Genomic DNA, 13,743 nt, shown 5'->3' with positions numbered 1-13,743 from the left:
CTATTTAATAATACTGTACTTTAACTTGAAATTTGCTAAAAGAGTAGTCTTAAGCATTCCCATCACACACACACACACACACACACACACACGCGCATACACACGTCACTATGTGAGGTGATGGATGTATGAATTAACTTGATTATGGTAATCATTTCACAATATATATGCATATCAATCATCATGCTGTACTCTTTTATACAATTTTTTTTTTTTGGCCACCCCACCCAGCTTGTGGGATCTTAGTTCCCCAAAAAGAGATTGAAACTGGGCCCTCGGCAGTGAAAGCACAGAGTCCTAACCACTGGACCGCCAGGGAATTCCCTATATATGTAATTTTATTTGTCAATTATACTTCAGTAAAGCTCGGTTGAAGGGAATAAAGTGAGGACGAACACCAGGAAACAAGCTAAAGTGCAAAGAAAGAGACAGACAGGAGTAAGCTTAGGCTTATAACTTCATGGGAAAAAAGACAGGACGTTCTCAGATTTTGGTGGAACAAAAGAGATTACTTATTTCTGCATTGCTGTTTCAGTTCTCTAATCAAAGTCAAATTTTCTGCCTAGCATAGAAATCAATCTTTGATCAAGTGTAAGGTCTGTCTTGCTGGAGTTACAGCCACCTCAACTTAAACAAATTTGGTTTTTCCTAGCTCAAGTTATTCCTGCCTTGATAGCATGGGAGAACACTTCTTTTTTGCTTTTTTTTTTTCATGTGTCTTTCTTGGCAATTTTTTTTCATTTTACATCTTTATTGGAGTATAATCGCTTTCCAGTGTTGTGTTAGTTTCGACTGTATAACAAAGCGAATCAGCTATATGTACACGTATATCCCCATATCCCCTACCTCTTGCGTCTCCCTCCCACCCTCCCTATCCCACCCCTCTAGGTCAAGCATGGGAGAATACTTCTAAATATATATAGAACCAAGTTTTATTCCCCCCATTGTGATAATCGATTATTTTCTTCACAATTTTTGGTATCACATCTCCCACACCCAGTTTAACTGAAGCCATATTAGTTTTATATTAAAGTACTAAAAGTAACAAAAATATCAAATATAAGTTTATGCCTTCTTTTTCCAAATTTTGCCCAACAGGGAGAGGTTAAAAAAAAAACAAAACTGGTGAAACATACTTATTAATGAATATATCAGATCATTACTGAATTTTAATGAAGAAATTATTTGGTATTGAAACAAGCCTGGCATAATTTGGCTGTATTAAAAAACCCTCTAGTATTTTTCTTACATTGTTAATAGTCATTACCTCTTTTATTTGAAACTATCTATAGCATTAAAAATATATTATCATTGATATATATTCATCAACACAGATTCTAAAAATATCGATCATTACCTAAAATTTACTATTGTACGGAAGATTCTGAATAGTGGTGCATTTTTTTAATAATAAATGTAAACAGATAAGAGTATTTATTTATCGTCTGGTCATACTGATGAGAAAACAGCAACGTCAGACATAATCATGGGGTATAGCCTCTAATCCTTCTGCCATATATAAATTTATATGTCAGGTGCTTGCACATTCTATTTTTATACCGCTTTATGTTCAAAGGGAAGAATATTAAGATTGTAAAGCTAGCTAGGAAGGAGATTATTCAACAGTTTTAAAAAAATCTTTTAAACTAACCATAAAATCTTGTTTCAAGAGCTTTTTAACCCTTATAATCACAAATTACTGCACAAGTCACAATGTAAAAGTAATGAAATACTCTACAAAAATGTTCAATAGAATTTAAAATTTTAACTTAAGGGAATTTGGAAGTTCAGTCATTCTCCAAGAGGCTGTAAGGATTATTAAAATCCTGAAGGAAATCTGAAAGAAAAAGGACACAGTCATTACTGGAAATGTAATACAGCGTTAACTCTCAGGTTTCACGTTTAGACTAGAAAGCTTAAGTTCAAGGCCATTACACCAATCTTTATAGAAACGTAATGTTCTCCGACTCATGGTCCTTCCCTTGAAAAGCTGTGAGTGGGTAACCGTGATTATCAACTCAAATTAGTCACACACACTGGGGTAAATTGGAAATGAAAAGCTGCTACAATTACTCGAGCCAACATAAATGATTTATTTCCTTCTGCTGACATGAAAGGAAAAGAGTTGAATGCTCGTGAAGGATAGCATTTACCCACCCTGTACTAAGGTCAAAGAGCTCACTCAGCACAAATATTCCCAGAAAAGGTTCAACCTGGCAGAAAAGAAACCATCTATTCCAAAAGGTCACCACATCAGCTTAACTTTTCGTCTGCTGTGAGAAAAATCTGTCAAAGTCCATTACTGTAAGGCAGCAGTTGTTCTGTAGAATGATAGCCTCCAAAAGAGAATAGTTTCTCATATTCCCCTGTGCAACTCCTCCACTTCACAGACTACTTGTCTCCTCCGACACCATTCTCCCTCACAACCCCATGGCTTTGCTCTTCCACCTCAGATGCCTACTCCCAAATATTTCTCTACATTTTACAGTCTTAAACCCAGCTGAAAATCCAACCCTCTCAGTCAAGTCTAACGCAACCCACACTGCTTTTAGTGGCATATAAATCCCTCCATAGTCTGACCCCTGCCTATGTATCCAGCTCAACCCTTGCTCACTCCAGCCACACTGAACTTCAGTTTCTCCAACACCCCAAGCTCTGGCTCGCCTTGGAGCCTCCACCTGGTATTTCCTTCGCCTCGTTCTGCTGCTGGCTGACTCCTCATCATATTTGGGTCTTTGCTCAAACTCAACTCCCTCGATGCCTTTGATATTTATCTCAAGTACGTTCCCCACCTTCCTTTCCCCCAATTTCAGTCCTTTTGTTTCTTTCCAGCAGTGTCACAATTTTTAAATTATTTTCCTTTGCTCCTCAATTCTTTTGTATTTATACTGGGATCATTGTCTTTTTTTTCCATTATTGAGATATAATTGACATATAACATAGTGTAAGTTTAAGGTATACAATGTGTTGATTTGATACACTTATATATTGCAAAATGATGATTACCATAGCATTAGCTAATATGTCCATCACCTCACATAATTATCATTTCTTTTTTTTTTTTGGCGGAGGGGTAAGAACATTGCAGATCTACTCTCTTAGTAACTTTCCAGTATATAATATGGTCTTACTAGCTATAATCACCATACCGTACATGAGATCCTCAGAACTTATTCTCTTTTAACTGGAAGTTCGTACCCTTTGACCAACATCTCCCCTTTTCCCTGATGTTGTCTGTCTTGTTCACATTGTATCCCCAGTGCCTGGCACAAAGCAAAATGCAATAAATGCTTATTCAATCAAATCCACCCTACCCTGATCTTTTTCTAACTCCCTTTGCTCTTACTGGAATCAGAGCAAAATGAACTCATCATTTACTCAATTTTATCATTATTATTCAAATCAAAACATACACCCTACTATATGCCAGGAACTGTAAGCTGTTGCCAGAACAGTCATTATTTACTGAGTATTCACTACGTGTTAGGCACTGTTATAAGTACTTTACATATGTTATCTCATCGTATCACCACAGCTATGTAAACAAGCAATTATTTTTATCCCTATTTTAAAGATGAGGAAGCTGAGACAGAGAGAGTTTAATATGTGCTCCAGTTATCACAAACGATGATAGAGCCAAGATTCTGTACTCTATCCAATAAAACACCATTTCCACCTTAAGATAAGTACCAAAAGAGAGCAGAAAGGAAAGTGATCTGAAAAAAGGAAGACATAACAGTTGCTTAAGGGAGATCAGGAAAATGTGTTTGAAGGTGGCATTGAAGATGAGATTCGAAAAAAAAAAAAAAGTTAGCATTTTGACAAATGAATATCAGGAATTGGTACAAGAGCCCCTCACCAGAAAAATAAATAACAGTGAGAACAAAAATACAGGGAAAGAGACAGTAAGTGTGCAAAGGAAATAGTAATAGTAGAGTTACTATATGTTGTCATATCTCTTGAAAGTCCTTGCCTACATCATTGAGAATTTATCTGTGGCTGAAGAAGGAATGAAAATGAAATCAAGGTTTTGAAATAGCAATTACTGTGGACCTATTCTCTAAGTTATTAATTACCTCCCTTGTTCATTATCTATTTCTGATGACTATTCTCTCAGCAACCGGATTTTAAGTTTTTTGATGGCAGATACCATGTCCCACACCTTCATCAGAGGGGTTATGAAAGCTGACTCTTGAAAATGTCAGTGGACAGGAAGAAAAGTCAGAGGAGACTAGGGACAGGCCCTACACACAGCGATGTCAATGGTATAGTGATGAAATACTGCCCTTGCCCTCAAGGAGTTATATTCTGACACAGAGATGAAATGATTTGTGTAAATTCATATAATACAGTAGATATGTTAGAAGAAATACAAAGGGCTACAGCTCTAGGATTCTGCAAAGCAAAATTGTTTTTAAAATTAATTCCAATAGGTATTTAAATTACAATGGCATTTTCCAAAAGTGTTTATGGACAACTTTTTCAAGACTAAGAACAGTAAATTTCTATGATAATGAATACTTATAAAATAAAAGCTTCTCTGCAATAGTTATTTACATACAACAGTGAAGAGTCTCATCTAAAACTTTATTAATGTGGTTACTATGAGTTCTCCTCAGTGAATAATCCAGCTCAGCATTGGCTTTTTATGTTCCCCACCTGTGGCTTTCTATAATCAAAGTTCTTGACTGGAGAAATTTAAATAACTTTTTCCCTCTTTCTGTAAAAAGCAATTACTTTCAATTCCTTCACATATTACCACCATACTCCCATTAGAACATTTATCTGAAGTCCCAAACAACTAAATACACACACACACACACACACACACACAAACACACACCCCTAACCCTTTTACTAGGAACCAGCTGAGTTGAAGGTGTGTGGTGACTTTTCCTTATTTACCCTATTGAATGCACATAATTTTTCTTCATTCATTCACTCTAGAGTACCTGACATTCGGTCTCATTTTGCAAGCCTCACTGGAAAATTGTGCTACAAAATCATGAGGAGTCATTTGCCTTTTTTAAAAAGGTTGATGTGTATGATAAACTAGGCTCTGATGATCACAGAAACTTAGAGCTTTAACAATACCTTAGGAAGCATCTAACCCAGAAAAGACCAACTTTGACACAGTATTCCCCACTCCCACCACAGAGGGTCAATATTGCTAATAGATTCTAATGTTCTTTCCCACTGAGCCTGGGCATTACTCAGATTTCTTCTCTACATGATGCTCCAGGCAACCTCTGCTGTAAGATAAATCATTTATTGCACATGACCCTTCTCATAGGATAGAAAATGCACTGTAGAAAGCTACAATCTATTTTCAGCTACCATAGTACCTAATATGCACCAAAGTGCTCCTTAGTATCCTGAAACATCCTAATTGTTTAAAGGCATTGTTGCAGTTTACAAAATAAATTACGTGTATGAGCAACTTTGCCTGTGCCACACATTTGGTGTTCCTGACCACCCCTGTCCTATACCTTAGCTCTGCTCTATTCTGACTTGATTACTCTGGGCCGCTGCTCCATCTTCTTGGGTGACACCATAACTTCTTTCCACACTCTAGATTAAGGCTATCCTGAAGGATCCTTTCTTGTCCTGCTGTTCTCTTGACATACTCCACAATTGCTCTCACTCACACCCATGGCTTCATGTAGACTCTTTCTTCATTTAGCTCTTCAGCTCAAATTTCCCCAGCTCCACACCCACAGTCCTAACTTTTGGTTGGAGTTTCTACATGCATGTCTTGCCATTACTACAAATTCTACATGAAAACTTTATCCTTCTCACCAAAATGTCCTTGCCCTTCCTCCTGTTTTCCTTCTTTAGCTTAACAGCATCATTGTCTTCCAATTACCCAAGTTGGAAGCCTTGAAATCTCCTTCAGCTCCTCCTTTTGACACTCTACTTCTAAATCAAGAGGGTCTGTGAATTCTAATCTAAAATGTCATTCAAGGCTCCTCCCAATTTCATGCCACCATTCGCATTTGGGCTTTCACCTGTGCCCACTTGAATGACTGGCACTCTCCTAACTTGTCTTCCTGCCTGAATCTCCCCTCTCTAAATCATCCACCCATCCCATTTCCCTGTCCCCACCCCAATAATACCATCGAGATATATTTCCTTACAAATAAATGATTGTTATTCCTCACCTTTGCTAAAAAGTGCCTCTACGTTTCTTCAAAATAAAGTCAATGTCTCCTTTTACTTTTAAAACAAAGCTCAAATTCCTAAGTGGGGATTTCAAGATTACCCACAAATAAGGACCAGGTACCTTTCTCATCACATAGCATCATGATTAAAAGCTCAGGCCCTGGACCCAGATTGCTTAGCTTTAAGACACTAAGCAGGACTGCTGCACGCATTAGTGTAGGCTGAGGGGTCCTGAGTGAAGCATCTGGCTGAGGGTGAGGGGTGAGCGGGGGTAGAAGTGTAGCCCATGCACCACTCACCAAGCTGTGTCTCAGCACAGGGCTGCTACAGGCTCAGAAGAAAGGACATCATCTTCTATTTCACATATAGGCACTATAAAGGCTCTATTTCCTTATCTATGAAGTACTAAGACTTTTCTCATGGGACTGTTGTGAGGATTCAATGAATTAAAGCCCTTAGAACAGTGCCAGGCACATGAGTGCCCAGTAAGTATCAGCCATTAATCCTGCACCTTCCCTGTTCCTTATACTTTAAAGAAATAGTAGAATTTATTTACTATTTTACTCATGTATAACTGCGCTTATTCACCTTCATGACTTTCATTGCTCCTTCTGCTTCCTTTCTCCCAAACTCCCTCCCGTAACAGCTTTAATCTCTGTCTGTTGATAATTCTGACCACTCTTCAAACTCAGCTGAGCTGACATGACTGCTTCCATGAAGTCTTACTTGACCCCTATGAATATGAGTTATATAGACTTTAACTCAACACTTAGGCACATATGGACCCCTGTTGTGGAACTTACTATACTATATTTTGTACTACCTAAACATACTTATCTCAAGGTCTTCTCTTCCTTGAAAGATTTTAAGTGCCTAAAGGTAACCTGTAAGGCTCCTCTATATGTTCCCATAGTGCCTACAGACCTACAGTGACATAACAGGCAATAATAGAACCGTTTACTGAGTACCTACTATATGCTAAGCAGTATAAAAAATTACTTCTCACACAACTTTTATAGTATTGTTATTTCCCTTTCATATGGGGCGACTTAGTATATAAATAATTTGCTTAGCATTAAACAGTTCAAAAGTGGTAGGCAGAGATTAGAACCTAGGATCTTGCTGGTTCAGGGACTAGACTCCTACTTCATTGTAGTATCTTGCCTGGCTCCTTCCCTTGCCCAGGAGCTACCACATATTGACTGTATATTATATTCCAAGAGCTTTTCCTACATTTTTCCTCAACTTCCTTGCAAAGTGGTTATTATTACTCCTATATGCATGAGGAAATCAAGGCTCAGAGGTATTAAGCAATTTACCTGAGATCTTACAGTGAGTAAATTCCAGATGCATCTTATAAACCTGACCACAGAACTCCCCCATCTCCCAGAAAGCACTTGTCACATTTTAGGAGTCCCTTGAGAAAAATGTTATTGCCTTCACTAATTTTTAAGAATTACTCACAGGGTCTCATTTATATGGTTCTATCTCATTTAGACACCATTCTGACAGAAACCATCACTATATACACTTATAAAACAAAGTTATTCCTGCATTATATTTTATCAATGTTTATCTTTGTATAACTATTAATCCTACCTATTATAAATAACTTGGCACAAAATGCTTGTTCCCCAAAGAATTTGATGGAGGTTTACATAAAAATAATCCTGATATCAGAAAGACAAAAGTTATTGATATAAAATGATTGCTTAAATAAGTACTAGGTCAGGAATATGTTGAGAGATTCATATTTAATACTTGTCATTATTAATTTCACCAGATCATTAGGTTTTGTCTGGTGTTTCTATTGCATTCAAGTTATTTGGAAGGTCAAGATAAAATATTAAACCTAATGAAACAAGTAGGCACTGATTTGAATACCAAAATGAATCTTGAACTAAATACCAAGCACAGAGAGAAGAGGGGAAAAAGGAAAGATGCAGGATCAGAGTTAACCATAGATTTTTTTTTAATTTATATTTTATTTTTGGCTGCGTTGGGTCTTCATTGCTGTGCGCAGGCTTTCTCTAGTTGCGGCGAGCGGTGGCTACTCTTTGTTGTGGTGTGCGGGCTTCTCATTGCGGTGGCTTCTCTTGCTGTGGAGCAGGGCTCTAGGCTCACAGGCTTCAGTAGTTGTGGCATGCAGGCTCAGTAGTTGTGGCTTGTGGGCCCTAGAGCGCAGGCTCAGTAGGTGTGGTGCACGGGTTTAGTTGCTCCACAGCATGTGGGATCTTCCTGGGCCAGGGCTCAAACCCGTGTCCCCTGCACTGGCAGGTGATTCTTAACCACTGTGCCACCAGGGAAGGCCCTATCCATTAGATTTTTCAAAAATATAAGAATATGATTTTGAAAAGGGAAAAATGGGCGGGGGGGGGATTTTACTGGAAATTAGTCTGATTTATTTTTGGGAAAACAATAATACCAAATTAATATGCAGCAACTACCAAGGTAATTAAAAGATACTTAAAATAAAGATATTATTTAAAGTTACATGACTTGAATATCATTATTCAATTTTGCCAGGGCTCACTATTTGATTGGAAAAATCCTATTGGTTTTGAGGGAAACAAAAAAAAAAGGACAAGTGAAAGTAGAAAAAAATTAATAGAACCAAGATCTTCCCAAGCAAAGAAATAACTCCAAAAGAGTATCCCTCGTTATGAAAGCACTAGCTTCTAGAGCTCCCAGAGGATTCTGAGTAAAACTGGACATAATTGCAATGCATTATAAATGTGTAATTACCATTTAAATGGAGGGAGAAACTGGTGAGTGAAATGAGAAAAAGGCATTTTCTTACAGCCAACCAGAAGCTGGCATTTTGGGCAATGATCATCTAATCTACAGAGTCAGGTTAACAAAGCTATTGTCATTCTGCCACTCACCCTCAGCCTTTTAACTATTTGTTCTCCTCTACCAGGAGGAAACAGAAGGTTAAGTCTGTCTCCACGATTTTCAGTCACAAATTTTCTCATTAGCCTCTGGCATGCTCAATAGATAACTCAACAGCGTGTGTTTACCAAAAAACACAAGCAACATAAACGTGTCTCTTTAATTCTCCCTTTTTATTGTTTGGGCACCCAATTTGTAAGAGTAAATGAAATTTTGGAGTAAATTTCTATTGGTTGTACAGTCGTGACGATTAGGGTCATCGCATCTCACCTACAGTCCAATGAAGACTTTCCTTAATAACATCCCTGTTTGTGGATTTGGCCAGGCAACAACTTGGATGTGGAAAATACTGCCTTACTCCAAAAAGGCAATGAACATCCTTTTCAAAGAAGTTTAAAATTTGTCATGTAGATTTCAAAACTCTGGAAAAGTATCAAAGGTGTTTTTATTGGACAGCTGCATAATAAATGATAGAGGGTAAAAGATTTGTCAAGAATCCACACCAATTTCCACACAAATTAAGTGGAAAGACCCCTGTCACATGTATATTTCAGAAGTCTAATCTATTCCTTTTGGATTACTGCTACATTTCTCATGAGATTAGTTACTTATTATGATGTGTTTCTCAAAACCCCTTTGGATTTATCAGGATGGCATATGTTGGCTGGATTAATTGTTGCTTCCATCTCAAAAAACTCAGTATTTAGAAATAAGAATATAAATGTGAAGGATGAAGAAATTAGTGAAAGGCTGTGTATACTGTGATCAACCATGTGACAAAAGTGATGAGATTATTAGTTACATAATGGTTACTTTATTCTAGCTTTCCCTTTGTATCTTCTTTTGGAAATTTTATTTGGAATCTTTAAACACATTTGTTACAAGTCAGTGTAACAAGATAGGCAAACACCAGTTAGCCATTCAATGGTCTTTTTCATCATCTAAACCAGGGTTCCACAAACTATGGCTCACAAACCAAATCTGGCCCTCTCATGCTTTTGTAAATAAAATTTTATTGGAACACAGTCACATACATTCGATTATGTATTGTCTATGGCTGATTTTACACGACAGTAAAGTTAAGTAGACCAGAAGATCCCAAAAGCCTAAAACATTTACTATCTGGCGCTTTATAAGAAAGTTTGCCAATTCCTGACCGAAGCTGTTCCATCTCCTAGTGTTCTAGAAGAAGTTTTATTTTCTGGCGACAACCTTCTATTTCACCATTTTCTGGCCCATTAGATCTGCTTTTTCTACTTCTCCAAGACAACCATTTTTCAATTACCTTCTTTTCTTTATAAATCTACCATCTTCTGTTTGTATATTTTACCCTTCTTGGTTACCATCACAATTAATTCTATTCCAAAATTTATTTAACCCAGAAATAAAGCCGGTCACATATGGCCCAATCTCTGCATAGGGTCAATCAAATAATAATAATAATAATGATTTCAACAACAATGGAAAGATATAATTGAAAGAAATGTTAATGTTCACTTCGGTTGTAAAGAAAATGCTAAAGTGGAGAGAGAAGAGTGTGCTCTTAACGAGTAGTAGAACATTTCAAATCCTATCTTCCTAGCATCACTATTCTCAATATTCCCCCAAATGAATGACAGCTGCTGTGGTAGACGCCTGGACTTCCCTTTCCAGAAGAAGGCACTCATTCCTCCAGCTGCCAGGCTCTCTTTGATAATTGCCCTCAGTCAAAGGGAGTTGCTGCACTCAAAGTTAAGTCTCCTTTTGGAGAGCATCCCACATCTAATGATAGTTGATATGAAGGTTTGGGCCCCTTTGCCTCAATTAGGGAGGCCATCTAGGTTCCAGAACTCTCCATTAAATTTACTGAGGGCTCTGTTGTGACTATATGACAGTTCAATTATTCCCCCTGCCCAAGTCTGCTTCTCTCTCTCTCCCTTATATGTGTTAGTCCTAAGAGCATTCTCCAATAAATTCTTGCAGGCAAAGCTCTGCATTGGAGCCCACTTCCCAATTTAAGATAGTTCTCCCTTCAAATACTCTTTCCCTCATTCCATTCTCATCACTCAGAGCCTTCCCTGAATCCCAGTCTTTCCAGCTCTTTATTCCTCTCTCCTCACAGCCCTGTTTCCTCACAATCCTGGGTGAAAACTCTCAATAGAGTTCACTACCTTTTCTTTAAATTTACTGATTAGATATGAACAACAATAGAAAACTAGGTTCTATAATCTGTCCTAGTATATTTTTATGTCTTATTCTAAGATTTCAAAATATTGTTTTATAGAAGACAGTTTGGGGCTGGAATATCAGGTCTATTTTTTTAAAATGTTTCACTGTTTTATTTTTAACAGAATATGTAACCAAAAAGCATTAAAAATTATAACTTTTACATTATGCATTTGAAAGTCTTTCTATGATTATTATATGGTCAACTGTATAGTAAAAGCTCTCCTGCAACATTTTCCCCCTGCAGTAGCATTTTATTCAAAACGAAATGCTCTGGTACAAAAGTTGGACAGCAAGGCAGCATAAGAAGACATAAATTTAAAAAACAAATACTAATATCATCAAGTCATTCTTTGGTAAGACTGCTCTGGAAGGAAGAGATGAAGGAAGTAAGGGAAAAGAAAAGACAGAAAGAAGAAAAAGAGAAAGAGGAAGAGGAAGAAAGACAGGATGGGGAGGGGAGGACAACCAAGATGAAACAAATCAAGAGGAAATCACTGTAAATTCATGAATTACTTTACATGGAGAACCTCTGAAGTTCTAGAATGATTATCTTTTCCAGAGAACAAATGTTTAACTTTCTGAAATTTCCAGCACTGGCACAAGTTAGAATAAACAACTCATCTTTATTATGCTTGAACTTAAAATTAAGAAAAAAACAGAAACAAAAAGAATAATGTGAGGTGGGGAGAAGTTTAATACCTTTTCCAGATATTAAAATAATGTATACATCCTCCATAATTAAGTATGGTGTTAGGGAACGATTAGCCAGACAAACCAATGGCAGTGAATAGAATAAAGATATACTCAAATGTGTATGGAAATTTAATTTATGAAAAAAAATCCATCTCATCACTGGCGTAAAGATGGGCTTTTAAAATAAATTGTGCTTGATAGCCATTTGGAAAAAGATAAAATTGGAACTGAATCTCACACCATATATCATGTTTAATTCCTAATGGATCATAGAGCTACATGTTAAAAATGAAGCTATTTTAGATTATTTTCATAGGATAAATTCCTAAAAGTGACATTATTGGGATTTAAAGAGTAAAAAAAGGTTCATGCTCTTGATTCATATTAGCAAACTAATTTTTAGAATTCTTGTACTAATTTATACCCCCAAATGTATGACAGTTCCATTCTTATTCAAGTCTAGACAAGAATGTGTGTGATGTGTGTGTCCTATTTTTAAAATATTTAATAAAATATGTGTGTGTGGTATAGTTTAAGCTTTAGGAGCCCTCATTTGCCCTAGGCCTTTTAAGGTTATAGGAACATGTGTTATCAGAGTCAAACATTTTTGTAAAATTAACAAAAAGAAGATTTAAAAACAATTTTTACGAGGGTCTCAAAATTTCATAAGCTTCAGGTCCCACAACACATAAATCAACTCCTGACAATTTTATTAGTTTGAACTGTATGAAATTGTATGTCACAAATGGACAAATCTAGAAATTCATCTGATTCAACTAATACACATAATTTTGGTGACTCATAAGGGGAAAAAATCTCTAATAACAGAATTACCAGGTCAAAGAGTACCCAAAAAATGTTTTAATAGACACTGTCAGATTGCCTTTTTAAAAGTTTGTATAGGTACCCAATCCCTCCAACTGCAAATAAATGCACACATTTCCCTCACAACAGTGGGTGTTAACCAGCGTGACTACATGTTCTCATTTGCGCAAGATACTCCTGGTTTATAACTTTTCTCCCAGAATAATTATTAATAGTACCCCCTTTTACTCTCAAAATGGTCCCAGTTTGGATGACAGATGGTCATCCTAGTGTCACTGATCTTTTAAACTCTAATTTCTCTCCTGGAGATCATTCTGGCCTCTAGGGGGCCTGCAGGCTTCTGGGAGTTACCTGCATTCTCCTTCCTCTCGTTTCTTATTCACCTACACTGACAACTTCAGGAGCCATACAATTATGGAGCATGCCTCTAGCTAGGGTCTTCCTTTCTGTGTAGGTGGATGTAGGAAGTGGCAATAAAAGTATGCCTGTGTGTTTACCCTGTTGAAAATCAAGCACCTGTGCGTGCACACAACATTCATATACACACGCGCACACACATACACAAAGCCAAATTAGTCATTGTTTTCATACAAGTGACAGTCTCCAGCTGTTCACCATCAAACATGCCAGAGATACGGGCAAGAGGGTCCTAGCACTGGAGGAGGGGTTGGGCAGGGTAACCTTCATATGCCTCCAAGGGCTGAGATTCTGTACTCGATAAGCAGTAATGATTAACATTTATTAAGAACTTACTGTCAGGGAAATTCTAAAAATTTTGCCCATAAAACCTCATTTTGTCCCTCAGAGCTACCCACTGATTTATTCACTATTACTGGAGAATATTAACAAATGAGTAAACTAAGACACAGACAGGTTAAGTTAGTTGTCCAATGTGACATACTTAGTAAATGAAGCCCAGATTTCAACTAAGGCAGCCTGACTGAGGAGCTGTTACAGCTCCAT

This window comes from Delphinapterus leucas, chromosome 9, assembly GCF_059928025.1.
Source record: "Delphinapterus leucas isolate spDelLeu-1000000601 "Yukka" chromosome 9, BTC_Dleu_Yukka2, whole genome shotgun sequence".
NCBI lineage: Eukaryota > Metazoa > Chordata > Mammalia > Artiodactyla > Monodontidae > Delphinapterus > Delphinapterus leucas.
This window is presented reverse-complemented; position numbering follows the sequence as displayed.